General features: G+C 44.7%; 1 protein-coding gene across 8 annotated transcripts in view; it reads left to right on the top strand.

Moving 5' to 3' along the window:
* The window catches only part of PPP2R2B (protein phosphatase 2 regulatory subunit Bbeta), a 677,687-nt gene that overhangs the window by 642,223 nt on the left and 15,614 nt on the right, over positions 1 to 19,850 (top strand). The window lies entirely within an intron of this gene.

Below are 19,850 nucleotides of genomic sequence, written 5' to 3'. Positions count from 1 at the left end.
TGGAGACTCCAGTTGAGTGGATTTTCCTAAGAACAAGAAAGCTTATTAATTTTGGAGGCAAGTGTCATTCATTAGCACTTGCCACTGTCCCAGGTCCCGCCCTCTCCCCCGCAGGAGGTCTTAGATAAGAAGGCAGCAGAGGCTGAAACTGGTTCAGGCATGTTGCTGCAGCCCCAGAGACACACAGAACAGGAAAGGTTGGCCATGAGGTTATAGGTGGCTCTGGTTGCTCTGGGCTTGGGACGTCTCAAGGCCACTTACCTGTCATCATGGTCCATGACAAGCCATCACTGGCAAAGCAGTCACAGACACCGGATGAGCATTCTCAATTTGAGTTTCAGGAGAACGTCAGTCCAGGGGATACCCAGGAGAAATTTTCCCCAGGGAGGGACATTGACCTGACAGAGCCTGGGGAGGGCTCTGGCCAGGGCAGGATGGGTCTTAACAATAGCCCGTCTCTTCCCACCAGAGGGGACATCCAAGTTCACCTCTTCCTTTTTGTATTGAGTTTCCTATGGCTGCTGTAACAAATGACCACCAACTTAGTGACTAAAACAACATACACTTGTCATCTTATAGTTCCGTGGGTCAGAAGACTGACATGGGTCTCGCTGGCTAAAATCCAGGTGTAAGGAGGGCTGTGTTCCCTTCTGGAGGCTCAAGGGGACAGTCTGTTTCTTTGCTTTCTCCAGCTTCTTGAGGCCATCGCATTCCTTAGCTTATGGTCCCTTTCTCCATCTGAAAGCCAGCAACAGTGGGACAAACCCTTCTCCTGCCCTATCACCCTGACTCTCCTCTTCTGCCTCCCTCGTCCACATATAAGGACCATCGTCATTGCAGTGGGCCCACACAGGTGATCCAGGCTAATCCCCTTACTTTAAGGTCAGCTGATGAGCAACTTTAATTCCACCTCCAATCTTAATTCCCCTTTGCCGAGAAAGGGAACATATTCATGAGTTCTGGAGATTAGAACATGGACATCCTTGAGAAGGCATTATTCTGCCTATCATACTCTTCAAGTTTCACCATGTAGGCTAAGTACCCTCCATCAGAGCACGTGATATGATAGGTTGAAATGACCTGTTTCTGCTTCTGTCCCACTAAATTGTTTTCCTTCAGGAGAGCTAAGGCTGTTTATTTTTCCCTTCTACACTTAGCATCGTGAAGGTGCTAAATAAATGCTTGTAGAACAACTAGAGTCACGCAGTTTGATAAACTTGTGCCCACTCAGTGCTTCTCTGTACACAAATGAAGAGGCTCCCACCAGAGTGGCTTACCCCATCTGTGTTCACTCATTTCTAGCTTTGGAACGCTTTGGAATTCATAGACAAAGGGAAGTGGGGTCTATGAAATGATGCTAATCCACCTACTGTTCATTTATTCAACAAATATTTCTTGTTGCTACTATGTTCCAGGTGCTGTTCCAGGCACTAAGAAAATGGTACCTCCTTCCCCCATGGCACTCTATCCAGGTAGATTAAGAGAGACAGCAAACACATAGGTAAATACGATAAGGCAAGATTTGGTGAAAAGTGTTTCTGGAGAAGCAGCAGCAGCAATGCAGAGGCTGTGAATCTGCGCCGTGCTTGGCAAGTCAGGGGGCAGAAGGAAGACCAGTTTGGCCACCTATGGTGTCGTGAGAAGGGGCAGCAAGAGGGGAAATGGGAGGAGGAGGCTGGTGGCTCAGATCACACGAGGACTCTACACTCAGGGTAGTCACTGCCAACAGCCCAGGGGCCTCGTTCTCACTGGATTCTATGCAAAGCACTTGGGAGTTAGGCAACACGGTAGCCCTGTAGGCAAAGGCAAGGAATTTGGCTTTTATTTTATTTAAGAAGGAAAATCTGGTAGGGTTTGAGGAAAGGAGTAATGTGGTTATACTTGTAAATATATCACTCTGTGGCTATGTAAAGAATGAAGTATCAGGAGGAAGAGCGGTTACTGGGAGAAGAGTTAGAAAGCCATCAGAATGGTCCAGGCAAAGGGGGTGATAGTGGCTTGGACTCAGATTGGGCCGATTTGGGCTACATTTTGAGTGTAAAGTTAACAGGACTTTTTAAAAAAATTTTATTTTATGTTGGAGTATCATTGATTCACAGCGTTGTGTTAGTTTCAGGTGTACAGCAGTGTGATTCAGTTATACAGGTACATGTATCTATTCTTTTTCAAATTCTTTTCCCATTTAGGTTATTACAGAGTACTGAGCAGAGTTCCCTGTGCTCCACAGTAGGTCCTTGTTGGTTATCCATTTTAAATATAGCAGTGTGTACATGTCGATCCCAAACTCCCAATCTACCCCTCCCCCCCAACCCTTCCCCCCAGTAACCGTAAGGTCATTCTCTAAGTCTGTGAGTCTATTTCTGTTTTGTAAATAAGTTCGTTTGTATCATTCTTTTTTAGATTCTGCATATAAGCAATATCATATGATATTTGTCTTTCTCTGTCTGACTGACTTCACTTAGGATGATAATCTCCAGGTCCAGGACCTTTTAAAAAAAACTAGATGTGGAAGGTGAGGTTAAGGGAAGAATCCAGGGCGATGCCTAGCTTTTTGGCCTGAGCACATGTTTCGATGAAGGGCATTGAATGAGTTGGCAAAGACTAGGGGAGGGACAGTCTGGGGAGGAAACTCACAAATTCCATGGACTGGAAGATTCACATAAAAAAACAAAGCATAAAATGATTAAATGGGTACCTTTTACTGTTGCACACTTTACCACTTACAGAACCCCTTCTCGCCCATTATCTTAATGGATCTTCATAAAACTCTTTGAGGGCTTCCCTGGTGGCGCAGTGGTTGAGAGTCCGCCTGCCAATGCAGGGGACACTGGTTCGTGCCTCGGTCCGGGAAGATCCCACATGCTGCGGAGCGGCTGGGCCCGTGAGCCATGGCCGCTGAGCCTGTGCGTCCAGAGCCTGTACTCCACAACCGGAGAGGCCACAACAGTGAGAGGCCCACGGACCGCAAAAAAAAAAAAAAAAAACTCTTTGAGTTCAGAGTCTTTTTTCCTTTCTACAGCTTGAGGAAATCAAGGCCCAGAAAAGATAAATCTAATACACTGATAAAGATCATGGTTTATCATGGGTTTATTTATTGTTTCATGTAATGAATTCGGCCACCTTCAGTACTTGCCCAACACTGGAGGATAAAGAAGGGAAGGGGGAATCGCGTGCGTGTGTAATTGACACATGTTTAAGTATATCAGCTAATTTGAGCCCCCCTTGCAGTTCACATAATTCTATTTTGACAGCTCGGTAGGTGGCCTCAATAACTCAGCTGTGAAATCTGCTGTCCACTCAAGCAGCTTCCAGCCCCATGCGTGCAGGTCCCTTTATCTGCTGAATTACTCGAAGCACCTGCTGGCCTGCCAGCATAATCAAGCACAGCCCGCCGGCAGCAGAGGGTGGGAGAATGCTCACCCCCAGGGGGCTTAAAATGATACTTGCTTTTATCTTCTCTTATATCTTTAACCTGAACATAAGGATTTAAATAGGATTTATCTCCTAGAGGGTCATCCTTAATCCCCGGGTCGACTTAATCTTAAAATTTTGGTGTCATTTGAAAACCCCTATAACGTAGTGAAATTGTCATTGAAGGGTTACATCTGAGATACATGGGATCATCAAGCTTAGGAAAAAGATGGTGAGATCAAACAAAGCAAGCAGTCTGTCGATAAGTGTGTGCAAGGTACTGTGCTAAACACAATGGGGTGACAGCCTTATAAGATGCACTGACTGCTTCAGTGTACTTACCATGGTGGGACAAGACGATGTGAAATTATGGAAGGTATCTAATATAAAGTTCATTTTAAATTGAATGCGAAATTTAGATTCCCAACATCAAAGAGAGAAAAATGCTGACCAAAGAGTGTTTGTGCTGGACATTGTGTTAGCTGTTGAAATGAACTGTGATGGCAAACGTCATCCTCGGTGTATGCTAGGTATTCCCCAAAGTAGCATTTTTCAGTCCCTGTTTACTGAGAATCTTCTGTGTTCATATCATTGTAACAGCACAAAACTACAAATGTGTATTACTACAACCCATGGTCACTAGCCCACTAGGAAGGTTATTAAGTAGTAGAAGCATTCTGGGGATAGTGCCTGTTGTATCATGGCTACTAAATCATACTGAATGAACGAATGAGTGAGACATGTTCATAGAAGGTCTAACATCAGATAAAATGTGGTATGTGTCTCACAATACACTAGTGCTGTGATTCTTAAACTGTGTAAGTGAAGGCATCGGGTCTTAGCTTTTTTCTTCAAAGTGAAAATTCTCTTCGGATTTCTTTTAGTTAGGTTAGCGAAAACAGATCCTAGTGTAGGTCTTTTGTAAAAGCAAAGTGGCAAAAGGCAAACATTTGAAAAGCAGGGGATACCCTGCATGCTGTTGTGGCCAGTGGTGTTGGTTCTAGGGTCAGACAAACCCAGTGTGAACTTAACTTCTTGGACTTGAACTTAACCTCTCTCTCTAAGCCTCAGTGTGTCCCTCTATAAAATGGGGACAGTAACAGAGCCTGCATAACTGGATGGCTGTGAGGATTCAGCAAGTTAATGCCTGGCCCACAGTAAGCAGCCCGTATTTATTTATGAATGTTTTATTCTTATCACAACAATCCAGGAGCACAGAGTTACAGATGAGAAAGCGGAGACTCAAAAAAGCAAGGAATTTACATGAAGTCAAGGATTGAATCGAGGGTGGAACCGAGATTCAAACGCAGATGTAAAGCCCGTGGTTGAAGCTGTTGATAGACAATGTCTAGAAAGGCTTCCCATCTTTGCCTCACTGGGCCCAAGTGGGAGGTAGCTGGATAGGCCAGATCCCGGGAGAGCAGAGAACAGCACGGGCATTTCACTGGTGGAGTCTGGCCTTCAGGAAATCAACACGCTATGGTTCCCTCGTTTCCCGATCACCTGCTGCGGGTGACCCGAAGCGCAGGGTGTGAGCAACAGTGGAGATGGAAAGATCTCTTACTCCTCAGCCAAATTCAAAATGAGAACAGGGCGCAGACGGTCCCTTCTTTCCCATGGCCAAGTCGTTCAGCAAAAGTGCTTGCTGAGGGATAAAGCCTTTATTTTCTCCAGTGATTGCAAAATGCGTCTTCTCTCTGCATCCGAGTCCAGAGCCTTCAGGTCCCAGAGGCCTCAAAGTGATGATGGTATGTCTGGAGCCAGTGGGAGGGCCTAGCAGGTAATAAGGTGATCAACAGGTTTGAAGATTGTTCTCCACGTCGCCCCTGGTGCCTGATGTTAGGTCCATAAGAGACATCTCTGCTCTGGTTAATTCTCTGTGGTTGGTGAGAACACACACCTAATGAAGTCCAAATCAGGGGTTTAAGCCCTAGGCCAATTTAATTCATTTTACTGGGACCATGCCCTCGGAGATGGGGGCTCGCTCTGCCTGTGAGCACCAGGTTGAAGGGGTCACCCTTGCTAAACATGGGACTGGAGGAGAAATGATGCAGCATGGGGGGACAGTAGTGGGCTCTAGGACCAGAGCTAGGTTTACATCCTAGCTCTGCCTCTTCCTGGCCTGTGACAAAGCCAGATGACTCTCTGATGTATCACGGCTACTAAAGCATATTGAATGAATGAATGAATGAGACGTTTAGAAAAGATCTAACATCGGTAAAATGTGATATGTGTCTCCCAATACGCTTTCTGCATCTGTAAAGCAGGCAGCTTGTGAGAGTGGAATGGACTATCACACACGTAGAGTCTAGCGCAGGGCCCGGTGGACGGGAGGCAATGGTTCCACCTGCTCCAACACGGTAGCTCTGGCCCCTCCGTGGATGCAAGTTCCAGGAGCATTCAGGCACAGCGCTGACTGTCCCTAAGTTAGGAGCAATGTTTGCCTGTAGAAAGCCGGTGCTGGGAGCACAGAGGCATGCACAGGAGCCGTGAGGAGACAGGCAGTGACCAGCCCACACCAGCATCCCTCCGTGCAGTGCTTGGCCCATGCCCAGATGGACCCTCCTCTCCCGGCTTTGCACGGAGATGACTGCCAGCAGGGAGCTGCTCCCCTCTCCCTTTCCGTGTTTATGCCTCTCATTGCAGTGATTATGTAGACAGCCTAGAAAATGGGGGCATCTTGGGAGTGCAACCCTGGCCTCGCGGTGCCATGACAACCAGCTTCCAAGCAATCACCCCTAATAATGCCACACACGGTCTCTGCCACCTGGGCAGGGACTCCCAAGGGAGTTCGAGCTTCTCCTGGAGCAGCTGCACACAGTTTCCTGTTGGAAACAAATTATGAGAGGGAGAGAGAGAGAGAGAAGGAGAAAGCAGGGAGTTAAGACGTCTAACCTGTGATGTACGAAGCGCACCCAGGGACCTGGGGACACTGCCTCATGTTCCTGGAGCCCACTGGCTATAGGAACACGTAATTCCACAGTAGGAGGTATACAACCCCATGGACACCTTTGTCGCCCACCCCCCGACAGAGAGAGGGATATCACGGAGTGAAAGACCAAATATGGGGGCTTGTAATGCTGGGCCTCACTGCTACCAGATTTCTTCATTAGGCTCCTGTCGAGACGCCCACTGCCAACTCATCTTGTCTGGACTGGAGCCGTCCTTTCCTGCTGCCAGCTGGCGAGAAGATGCTCAGAGCCCTCCTTCAATCAGTATCTTTCCAGAATGACAGTTCTCAAAAAGACACCTGCCCCCACTGGGCTAATAAATGATTAATCCTCACAAAGGAAGGACAGTCAGGCCCCCCATGAATAAACTTACCTGTGGATGCGAGCCCAAGTTCAGCCTTTAGAGTGACAGGCGAGCCCTGAGCCAAACAGGTTCTTGCCTCCCCTCTCTTTAGATCACAGATTCTAGCTCCTTCATGAGAAAGGTCTAACCCAGAGCTAAGGAGCCCTTAGGACACTGTCCTCACCCAGGGAGCACAGGTCCCAGTCTCTCCAAGCTGTGAAATGAAAATCATTCTGTCAGGGAGCACGTGCTCTTGTTATCACTAGTGCCACCTTTCTGTGGATCCCATTCCCTGAACTAGGATTACTTGTAAATTCTGAACATATATGTTTTATATATATTGCATATATATATATATATATATTATTATTATTATTTTTAATAACAGGGAGAAGTATGGAGAGTGACCAAATTAACCAGTAAGGGGAAGGAAAGGATGCAGTGGGCTGAGGTGGTCAAGGAAGTCTTCCTGGAAGAGACAGTGAGCCCTGATGGTTGAACAGGAGTCAGAGAAACAGGGGAGCAGGGATAGAATGGTATTCTGGGCTGATTGTATCTCCCCCGCAAATTTATGTTGATATACTAACCCCCAATGTCATGGTACTAGGAGGTAGGGCCTTTGGGAGATGGTTAGGTCATGAAGGTGGAAAGAACCCTCATGAATACAACATGTGGACACAATAAGAAAATGATCCCCTGCATCCCAGAGTGGGGCCTTCACCAAAATCAGACCGTGCTGGCATCGTGCTCTCAGATTTCTAGCCTGTGGAACTATGAGAAATTTCTGTTGTTCATAAGCTACCCAGTCTATGGTGTTCTGTAAGAGCAGCACAAACTAAGACGGGAGGGGAACGAGCATGGATCAAGCCCTGGCACATGCTAAATGCTCCATAAACATCGGGCATCATTATTGCAGCATGTAAAACAGAGGTCACACACTACAGCCCGTACGGCTTACAGGTGGCTTGTGTTTGAGCACATACTTAAAATGGTTAATTACTTACTAACATTGAAACATCAGGGTTCCTCAGGAAAATGTAGACTTCGAGATGATGTGGCAATGCTGGACCCACATTCCTGTGTGGCAGCAGGCAGCTGGAGCTGAGTGGAAACAGGGTGTGGACACTAGTTTGCCACAGTCCCTACCACTCCCTGTTGTGTACCCATGCATGCTTCGTCTATCTGACTACCTGATTGGCCCCTGGAGTAAGGAGTTCTCTGACCTTGGTGCAAATGATGAGTCAGCCAGCCAGGTTGCAGTGGAGAATCTGAGCAGGAGAGAAGTGGGCAGAAACGTTGGGGTGCTGGTCCAGGGCCTGATACGAAGGGCCTGGAATGCCAGGCCAAGCGGGTGGCGCTGGTGGCTGTTGGCGATGGGGAGTCACTGTAGGTGTCCGAGCAGGGACGTGGCATTGCTTTGGGAAGAGTTACCCAGCGCACAGCAGGATCACACGCAGCCTCATGTTCTGCTGCTAAAGCCCGATGGTCTGTGAGCCGCTTGGCTTGCTCTGCTTTGCAGCTGCTGTGTTCTAGTTTCTCTGGACTGTGTCAGCCTGTGGGTGCAGGCGCCGCAGTGGTGGCAGCAGGAATGCTGGGAGGAGAGGATGGCTGAACTGTGATGGTTCACGAGCTCCCTGGGAAGCAGCAAACCTGTCCCGGCCCTCTCTGGTCTGCCTGCTAGGCCAGCTGGAGAGGAGAAGCTGCTGAAAGGGAGCAGGCTTTTCAGGGACCTCTTCAGGGAGCCAGCGGCCACTGCAGCCCAGAGAAATAAGAGCAGCTTCCCAGAGATGCGGGGGGAGCTCATAAGCCCTGTCCCCTCCCTTTATTGACAGTCTGGGGAAAGAGGAGTGTTAATTTCCTATTATTACTGTAACAAATGATCACACGCTTGGTAAACTTAGTGACTTAAAACAGCAGAAGGTTATCATCTTACAGTTCAGAAGCCCACAGTGGGCCTCACTGGGTCTGCAGGGCTGGGCTGTTTTGTGGAGGCTGTGCGGGAGGGTCTGCTTCTTGCCTTTTCCAGATTCTGGAGGCAGCCTCCCTTGGCTCCTGGCCCCTTCCTCCATCCTCCAAGCCAGCGATCGCCATCGAGTCCCTCTCACACTGCATCCGTCTGACACTGACTCTCCTGCCTCCTTCTTCACTTAGAAAGACCCTGGGCATTACACTGGGTACTGCCAGGTAGTCCAGCATAATCGACCCATTTTGTTTGTTTGTTTGTTTGTTTTGCGGTACGCGGGCCTCTCACTGTTGTGGCCTCTCCCGTTGCGGAGCACAGGCTCCGGACGCGCAGGCTCAGCGGACATGGCTCACGGGCCCAGCCGCTCCGCGGCATGTGGGATATTCCCGGACCAGGGCACGAACCCGTGTCTCTTGCATCGGCAGGCAGACTCTCAACCACTGCGCCACCAGGGAAGTCGATCGACCCATTTTAAGGTCAAGTAGTCAGCAACCTCAATTCCCCTCTGCCATGCACCATAGTCACAGGTTCTGGGGATTAAGGTGTGGACATCTTGGGGTGTAGGAGGTGGAAATGAGCAACTTTTCTTCCTTTAAGGAAGAAGACAAAGCCTCCAGCCATGTTAAGGAAGTAAGGGGGCCCACTCCTTGTTGAAGGAAGTGCTGAAGAACACAGGACATTTTCTGTCTAGCTCACTCTTGTAACCCCAGTACCTGTCAGAGCGCCTCACACCTACCGGGCAGTCAATACACGTTGGTTGAAGAGTGTGTGACACTAATAATATTTGTTAACTTCTGATCATGTGCTGGACACCGTGCTAGGTGGATTCTTACAACCATGCAAAAATGGGAACAGATGTCTGCATTTTCAAGGTAATGAAGCTGAATCTTAGAGAGGAACGAAAACTTGACAAACACAATCCAGCCTGTAAGTGGTGGGGCACAGGTTCCAGCCGAATGTGTCTGACTCCAAAGTCCATTAACGTGTCCTGTACCAGCCAGAAGGACACGCCTTAGTAAATGTCAGTAAATCTTCCTAAGCGATGATCTCATCCTCCAGCTTCCCACATGCGCTCTCTGTGCTGCTAGTCCCAGGGTCCCCCCAGAATGTATTTATCACCTCAGGCATTTACACATGCTGATTGCCCTGTCTAGCATAGGAAGCACCCCTGAGACCGCCCCCAGCCAAACACAGACATCAGGAGTCAGTAAACGGTGGTCTGCAGGCCACCTCTGGCCCACCACCTGTTTTGACACAACTCCAGCAAAGAACAAGGTTTTTTACACTTTTAAATGGTTGAACAAAAATCGAAAAAAGAATACTGTTTCATGACACATAAAAATTAGATGACATTGACATTTCAGTGTCTACAAGTAGAGCTTTATTGGAACAGATGCTCATCGGTTTACGTATTGTCTCTGCCGCTTTCATGCTACAAAGGCAGAACTGAGTAGTTGCAACAGGGACCAAACGGCCCTCAAAGCCTAAAATATTTGCTCTCTGGCTCTTTACAGGAGAAGTTTGCCATCCTCTGATCTATCTAGAGCTTACAGGTCATTCAAGGTTCAGCTTGTTATTAAGCCTTCCCCAATCAGACCAGCCCAGATCACACCACACCAGATTGTCTCATCATTTCTGTCCCCTGTGAATTTTTGGTCCATTTTTTTCTGTCTAGAAAAAAAAAATTTTTTTTGACTCATTTTATTTTCACTTTGAATGATTACTTATTAAGAGAGATGATATCGGGCTTCCCTGGTGGTGCAGTGGTTAAGAATCTGCCTGTCAATGCAGGGGACACGGGTCTGAGCCCTGGTCCAGGAAGATCCCACATGCCGTGGAGCAACGAGGCCCGTGCGCCACAACTATTGAGCCTGTGCTCTAGAGCCTGAGAGCTACAGCTACTGAGCCACGTGCCACAACTACTGAAGCCCGTGTGCCTAGAGCCCATGCTCTGCAACAAGAGAAACCTCTGCAATGAGAAGCTTGCGGCCCGCCACGAAGAGTAGCCCCCCTCGCCACAGCTAGAGAAAGCCCGCACGCAGCAACGAAGACCCAATGCAGCCAAAAATAAATAATAAAATATAAAATAAAAATAAAAAAGATAATATTTATGAATTATAATACATGCAGAAATATTGAGAAAACGGTTATACAAAAGCCAGGGACCAGTGTAACCTCTTCTAGATGAATTACTGCTGCTTCATCATGCTATGCATTGTGTTGCTACGGTGTTCACTGTTGAACAGTTATTTGTAGAATTAATGAAGGGCTGTATGAAAAGCAAATTGCAAAGGTAGAGCCAAGCTTCATTGTTTCCCAGTTCCGAATCCTCTGAGTCTTCATCTGATCTAAGTTCCAGTCTCCAGCCCATGTCTGGAGACTGTGTCATTAGGCCCATGGTAGTACAATAGCCACTAATTAAATCTTAAACTTCTCTCACTGTCCTCAGCTGGATAAAGGCCAGCATTATTGGTCCATGGGCATTCTTACCCTCCGTGGGAAAATTGTTGGCTGTTTCTCTCACTGGACAGAATTACTGAATGTGTCTTCTGTAGAGTAGAAATTACTGGCTGCATCTCAATCGGCGAGCCTTTCCTCTCCAGGGGCAAAACTGTTGCCTGCGTATATCTCTGAAGGAAAATTGCCAGTTGTGTCCCCATTATGGGGAAATTGTCAACCATGTCTCCAGACTGAAACGCATGCCAGCTGTGCTTCTGCATAAAAAAAATGTCTGCAGAAGTCGGCGATTTAAAACCCTGTGCGTGATTCTGAGTCTGTTCCTTTTTCATCCCCCTCCCTGTTTTCCTTTACTCTCCCTCTCATCTGCCTGAGTCATCAGAGCCAGGGTGGCGGTGACATCGTTCAGCACCAAATGAGAGACGCGTGTACCGAGGAAGGCGTATTACAACTGATGGTCCAGAGACAAACTACTGCGTGTCTGTGTAACGGCCCAGATAGAAGACCTAGAAATCAATTTCACAACTGGTAGCTCTTAAGATCTGACCCCAGTGGAAAAACACATCAGGCTTTTGGACTCACTGTACAGCAAGCTTGCCTTACGCAGCACCCACTTCTGCATCGTTGCTGCCTCCCCTGTTATGCTGGGTACACGCCCTACGCTAAGTGCTTGACGTGAAAGATCTCATCTGTCCCACAACCGCCCTAGAAGGTAGAGACGCCTCTTATGTCCGTTTGACAGATAAGGAAAATGAAGCTTGGACGAAGGAGTCAAGCCACCTGTCCAAGGCTTCCTAACTTATAAGCAGCAGAGCGGGATTTCTACCCAGGCCTGCTGAACTTGGAACCACCTGTGTGCTTAGCCCCCATACTGAATGGGATGGAGGCCTTGGGTCCCCCTCCTGACCCTCCATCTTGGGCATGAGTTCCTGTGCAGTGTCCAGTGTGAGGTCCAGAGGAAGCAGCCCACCCACGGTCAGCCTTTACCTGCAGTTTCCCTACTTTCTTTCTTCTGCTGTCCCAGACTCCACACCCAGCACACTGCATGCTTCCTTTCTACTTTTGCCCCACTTGTAATAAATGTAGTTTTAGCTTTAGCTTCTCTAAAGTCAGCAGTTTTCTTCTTAACTCTTCCTCTCTCTTATTTGTGATTTCAACTCTTTCCCATGAGTTTCTGAGACCTCATTCATGTAGCCAATCATCTGAACTGTCTCAGGTGAATAGCCCTGTGCCAGGCACCGTGAAGGATAACATCAAACACAAGATACTTTCAGCTCCGTGCAGAGGTATTCATGTCTGTACATGTTAGAACACAAAACATTGTCTGTACAGGACACCTAATATAGCCTATAGGATTTGAAAGGATGTGTCAGTAGCACTGTAACCCAAAATGTATTCTGGGGAACTCCATTCTAGAGAGACGCTGGCTGCAAGTGATTTTCTAAAAAAAATAAAATGGAATGGGGAAGAGGGCTGTGGTGTGATCCAATAAGATCTGAAATCAGGATTAAGGCAGTGGTTCTCAACCAGGGGCAATCATGCCCCGCTGGGGGACAGTTGGCAATACCTGGAGCCATTTTTGGTTGTCCCCATTGGGTCATGGGGCTTAGTGAGCTGAGGCCAGGGATGTTGCTAAACATCCTAAAACGTCCCAAACTTTCTGGCCCCGAATTCAGTACTGCAAAGGATGAGAAAGCTGGATTCCTAGATAAAGAATTTTTGTTGTTGTTTACCTGCAGGACTTCTCAGCACTTTTAATAGGCTAATTGCATTATCAACCCCCAAAATTGAGTAGGACTTTCCAAAGCTCAGTTGACCTCAGAATCTGGACTCCCTGACGTATTCCTGAGTGTTCTGTTAAAGTCACTGTGGGAAGGATAGCCTAGAGTAATGAGCATTAGTAGAGGAAGCTGACATTGCTTTTTAGCAGTTGTACTATGATGTACCGTGTGTGTTTGTGTGTGTGTTTCTGCTTGGAGATTGTAGTGCTTTTAAAATAGTGTCCAAATAACTCATTAGTTTTGAAAATTATCCCCTTTTTTTGAAATATACTTTCTATTCTTTTCTCTTTTTGTTGCATTTGGTAGCTCCAATTACATGTATAATTAACCTTTATCAATATACTCCCTGTGTCCCTGATATCTTTTTATATTTTCTATTCTTTAATCTGTTCTTTTGAGGGAGATACATTCTCCACGTATTCTAGTTCACTCATTCTCTCTTTAGTTGCTAAATGCATTTATTGTGTTCTAATTGCCCTTGTTTCATTATTATTTCCATTTGGTTCTTTTTAATATATTTTCTAATTATCTGTGAAAATTCTTACTTGGGCATTTTATTTGTTGAAATTATGAAACACTTATTTTAACATGTGTGTGTGATGTGTCCATTATCCATGTTTACTTGCTGTTTTACTCTCTGTGAAAAGAAGTTAGTCGTGTCTAGTTTCCCTGGTAGAGTATATCATTAATAAAAAACTGACAATTTTTTTTTTTAAAACTTGTAGTTGAAATACAAGACCAGTGGGATTCGTAGACCTCTTATTATCTCAGAGCTGGGAGGGACCTGGTTGGCAATCCTACCTCCTTCATATTATAGACAAGGAAACAGGGCCAGAGAGTTGACGGTTGCCCAGTCATTCAAATGAGAGGCAGTAGGGCAGAGGTTAAGAGCATAGGCTAGAAGCAGACTGAGTTCAAATCCTGGCTGTGCGTCCTAATAGCTATAGAACCTCTGTGCCTGAGTTGACTGATTGTACTGATATGTGGAAAAGGAAAAGAGTATCTGTGGATATCAAATGAGTTAATACATGTAAAGCACACGGCGCAAGTGCTCAACAGATAGTAGGTGTTATTAAGAGCTGGCTCATTTGTGTTTAGCCTAGACTCCAACCCAGCATCCCTGACTCCCAGTCTGATGTTCTTTCCAGTATCCCTTGATGGGCACAGGAGGAGGTAAGCAGGAACAGAGGCACAGACGTGGGAATGCACGGGTATACCTAAAAGATGAGGGAGCTCACTTTGACTTGATTGTTTTAACAGAAATGATACTGACAACGCGAGGAAAGGCAGGTTGTGGAGGCAGGGTAACAGGCAGATGGTCAGTAGAAAGCCCACCTCTACTATTCACTACCTGCGTGATCCTGGGCAAGGTACTCAACCTCTCCTGGTCTGTCTCATCTATAAATAAGGACAGTGAGAGGACCTTCCTCATAAATTTGAGCATCAAATGGGATAATTTATGCAAAGCAGGAGGACCAAGAAAGGGTAACAGGTGTCATGATCATCACTGTTAATGTTGTTACTGGGGTCTCCAAGACACAAGACACAAGCTCCCTGTTGGTGAATCTGACACATCCCCAATGAGTAGGTCTGTGCTATTAGGATTTTCTTCAAGGCTGCTTCCTCTCTCTACCATGGTTCTCTTCATTTCTTCTCTTGATGTCTTTATTTTCTAGAAACTGGTAGAAAACTGCAGATCAGCAGGATTTCTAATGCCAAGGCAAGGGTCTTTAGGAGAAATACCAGTTCTGATTTGTCTCAAGATGTGTCACTCAAGCACTGGATGCTATCGTACCACCTATTCAGTAAATTACACGGAACCCAGTGATGTTCCATTTGCATTCCACTAGCTGGTTCCCCAGCACCCTTGTTCCCCACTGGGAAAGCAGTAAAATCTCACCTTTTCACATCTGCAGTGAAAATTGTGTAATTGTTTAATGTTTGTCTCTTCCTGTAGCCTGTGAGTTCCATGGTGGTAGGACGGGGTCTCTGTTGTTCCTTGTGTCCTTGGCATATAGCACGGGACCTGGCATGTATCACCCGACAAATACTTTTCATGTTCTAGGTGACGTACTACGGGTAGTGCATGTGTGTGCATGCACATAAAAGACACTTAAATAGCTGATAAATGATTGCTCAGCCTGAATTGGTGAAAACCTTGAATTACAGACGGCTTGTATTATTTTCAAACTTTTCAAGGACTTAAACAAATTTGAGGTGAATAGAGTATCGCTTAGATAAACAGATCATGAAAGGAACCTAGTAGGTAGGTATTATTTTCATTTAAAAATTTAAGTGGATTATCAGCATTCATTCATTTAACATATTTACTGAGCACCTCCTATGTTCCAGGGGATACAGCAGAACAAAACAGACAAAAACCCCCACCCTCATAGAGCTTGTATTCTATTAGGAAAGACAAATAATACATATTAAATGTCAGTGCACATAAACTGGGGGACAGGGACAGAGGGAGGAAAGGCTGACTCATTGCAGACAGGCCACAGGGATTAGAATCCAGGGGTGAGAGACGACCTGATGGCCTGGGCTTCTTGTGATGTGTTGACAGGGTCATTCCAAGTCCTGGGGGCTCCAAACTACACTTGCTAATGATGGGGTAAGGCTTGAACTCATGAGCCCTTGGTACAGAAGCTGTGCTCTTAAGTGTTTGAAATGGATTCATTCTCTTAAGGACTTGGGCTGTGTAGACAGGCTAGAGTAGGACTGAGAGCATTAAGAGCCCTTCCACTAACTTTCATCTAATTAATGCACAATAAAAAATACTTAGTGCAATAACCAGGAAAATGCAAGAGCCTTCCGGCTTTATAGTTCCATGATGCTATATAGATTCTACCCTGCTATTTTCTTACAGCTCCTAAAATAAGGTCTCGTAGATGGTACAAGGCAGCATTCCATCATGATTAAGAACAGAGACTTTGAAGTTAGACCCAAGTTCAAAATTCAGCTCTTCCTCGGTTGAGCTACTTGATCTTGTTGTGTTGTCCGTGGACAGGTTGCAAAGCCTCTCTGTGCCTTAGTTTTCCACATCTATAAAATAAGAAATCATGGTTCCCACTTCATAGGTTTGTTGTAAGGATTAAATGAGATAAAACATGCAAAGCATAGGGCCTAGAACATAATAAGCTTCCCATAAACAGTAGTTATTGACACCATTAAATATTGTTGCTGAATGAATGAAAGGAATTCATGGAGTTGATATTAAGAATTGGATAAGCATAAACATGTAATGAACTACAAAGTGCTGTGCTGGTGGGTATGTTATCTATATCCTGGCCTCTACATTCTACATAAATAATTAGCGATACATGGCTTGATTAAAATTTTTCTTTCATTTCACCTCCATTTTCTGGGGCTGTCACTTTAAGGCTTTACAATGTTGCTACACTGGCCTGCTGGTATGCCAAACATTTGGAGAACAGAGTCCTAGGTATAACCTTGTAAATATTCTTTACTTCATTTAAATATCCCCAGGTTCTGTAGTCCTCAGTCCCAAATTCTCGAGTCTTTTAATTGAAGTATAGTTAACTTACAATGTTTTGTTAGTTTCAGGTGTACAGCAAAGTGATTCAGTTCTACATATATATTCTTTTTCATATTCTTTTCCATGATAGTTTATTCCAGGATATTGAATATAGTTCCCTGTGCTATACAGTAGGACCTTGTCATTTATCTTTTATATAGTTTGTATCTGCTAATCCCAAACTCCTAACTTATCCCTCCCCACCAAGAATCTTAGTAAATGAAATATGATTGGCTAATACGGAACCAATGCATGCTTTTCATGATAAAAAATAGCGACTGACATTTATTGAGGACCTGCTATGTGCCAAGCAACATGCATGTCCACTCTGCAGCTGGGAAAATGGAATCTCAGAGTAGTAAATAAAATGTGGACAGCTCGGGGGCTCCCTGGTGGCGCAGTGGTTGAGAGTCTGACTGCCGATGCAGGGGGACACGGGTTCGTGCCCCGGTCCAGGAGGATCCCATATGCCGCGGAGCTGCTGGGCCCGTGAGCCATGGCCGCTGAGCCTGCGCGTCCGGAGCCTGTGCTCTTAAGTGTTTGAAATGGATTCATTCTTTTAAGGACTTGGGCTGTGTAGACAGGCTAGAGTAGGACTGAGAGCATTAAGAGCCCTTCCACTAACTTTCATCTAATTAATGCACAATAAAAAATACTTAGTGCAATAACCAGGAAAAAGAAAGAGCCTTCCGGCTTTATAGTTCCATGATGCTGTGTAGATTCTACCCGGAGCGGGAGAGGGCCACAGCGGTGAGAGGCCCGCGTACCGCAAAAAAAAAAATGTGCACAGCTCGTAAATGACAGAGGCAGGAATTGACTGCCTCCTGGTGTGTAGTTTCCAGAGCCCTTCCCACTTACTGCCTCAAGCTTGCCTTGTAGATGCACTGGGTAGGGGGTGACCAAGCCTCAGGGCCCCCATTCCTCTCTCTATGGGGATGTTTGTATGGGGCATGCGTGGAGTTTCTAAGTCCCCAGTCCTAATGAGATTACGTTGAATAGAAACTAAGGTGAAAATCTAGTTCTCAACTCTCAGGATACCAATCAGAGTCCAGGGGCCTTCATTAGTGCTCCATCAATGTCCAAGGGAAATGGGCACAGACTGAGACGAGGGGTCAGAGACTATATTGACTTAATGTTTTTCTGTTTCAATAGGTTTTTTACTTCTCAAGTTCAATTCTGATTGATCAGTTTTTTTGTTGTTCTTTTACATGGTTCTGTGAAAATTAGTATTTTGGTTTGACTTATGGTTTAATTCAGCAAGGTTTGAAAGACAACTCATTATATTAGATTATATTAGATTTTCTACAAAGAATTTGGGTTTTTAAAAATTTTTTATTTTATATTGAGGTATAGTTGATGAACAATGTTGTGCTAGTTTCACGTGTACAGCAAAATGATTGTTATACATGTACATGTGTCTATTCTTTTTCAAATTCTTTTCCCATTTAGGTTATTACGTAATATTGAGCAGAGTTCCCTGTGTTACACAGTAGGTCCTTGTTGGTTATCTATTTTAAATATAGTAGAGTATATATGTTGATCCCAAACTCTCAGTTTATCCTTCCCCTACCTTTCCCCTTTGGTAACCGTACGTTTGTTTTCTATGTCTGTGAGTCTGTATCTGTTTTGTAAATAAGTTCATTTGTATCATATTTTAGATTCCACATATAAGCGACATCCTATGATATTTGGCTTTCTCTGACTGACTCCACTTAGCATGATAATCTCTAGGTCCATCCATGTTGCTGCAAATGGCATTATTTCATTCTTTTTTAGGCTTATTGATACTCCATTATATATATGTACCACATCTTCTTTATCATCATCGACAGATGATGGACATTTAGGCTGCTTCCATGTCTTGATTATTGTAAACAGCACTTTCTTGTGGTATCTTTGTCTGGTTTTGGTATCAGGGTGATGGTGGCCTCATAGAATGAGCTTGGTGATCCTATGGTGGGTGCATATATATATTTATAATTGTTATATCTTCTTCTTGGATTGATCCCTTGATCATTATGTAGTGTCCTTCTTTGTCTCTTGTAACAATCTTTATTTTAAAGTCTATTTTGTCTGATATGAGTATTGCTACTCCAGCTTTCTTTTGATTTCCATTTGCATGGAATATCTTTTTCTATCCCCTCACTTTCAGTCTGTATGTGTCCCTAGGTCTGAATTGGGTCTCTTGTAGACAGCATATATATGGGTCTTGTTTTTGTATGCATTCGGCCAGTCCATGTCTTTTGGTTGGGGCACTTAATCCATTTACATGTTAGGTAATTATCAATATGTATGTTCTTCTTGCCATTTTGTTAATTGTTTGGGATTTGTTTATGTAGGTCTTTTTTTCTCCCCTTCCTCTTTTGTTCTTTTCTCTTGTGATTTTTCTTTTTTATAAGTTGGTCCAATTTTACTGAAATCTGTTACAGAAGACAATTCAAATAGGAACCGCTGTCTGTGGTTTTCAGACCTGTAGAAATCTGAGTTACGTTTTACTGCAAAATATAAAATACATTAATTCAAACTACAGTGTAAAAAGATTTTATTATTAATGAATTGTATGTCCTCATTAAATTAGATATTTGCAAATGTTTTCCTAAATAGTTACAGCTAATTTAGAGATACCTTTTAAAGTTCAAATAGCTACTTTAAATTTGAGAAAACATACACTTACTGTAACATGAAAGATGTTCACATTGAGATACTTCAGCCCCAACTTCACAAACTACTAGTAATTAGAGGATACTTTGTTGCTAGAGGAAAAAATATCACTTACATCAGGGAAAATTATACTAGACTACCAGTTTAAAATAAGCAATAATTCACATAATATTAGAGAAATTCTCTCTTGCCTTACAAATGCAAGATAAATCCTCTAGACTCCCTTCTCTGTAGAGACCACCAGCTCACTACCCAGGCTCTAAAACTTCGCACAATTGGGGAAAAAAACAGACAGACTTCAGTATGAGAATTAGCCAAAACATTTCCCGAGGTAAGCATTTCTGATTCTGTTTTTGTTAAGCATTCTCTTGATCTTTAAGCTCTTTTTTTTTTAAAACAAAACAAACAAACAAAAAATCCCACTCAATCCCCAAGATCAGTTTGAAAATGAAAAAAAATAGGTCTGCTGGCTCTCACAGCAACCTTCATCATGTCAAGGCAATGGTTTAACTCACATCTCCTGATATTTCCTCCCCATTTCCTACTGACAGCGTCCCCCTTGCCCTTAGAGTAGTTGAGGTTCCCTGTAATACAGACCCTTGGTCTTTTTAGCATTAGCTAAAACACGTGTTTTGAAAACTGTGTTTAGTAAATACCCTTCTAGTCCTGACCTAATTTCCTGATATATAAAGCACATAAGAGGTGGTGTCCCCTGCGACTGTCTAATGCTTACCAACTATTT

This window comes from Lagenorhynchus albirostris, chromosome 3 (genome assembly GCF_949774975.1).
Source record: "Lagenorhynchus albirostris chromosome 3, mLagAlb1.1, whole genome shotgun sequence".
NCBI lineage: Eukaryota > Metazoa > Chordata > Mammalia > Artiodactyla > Delphinidae > Lagenorhynchus > Lagenorhynchus albirostris.
This window is presented reverse-complemented; position numbering and strand designations above follow the sequence as displayed.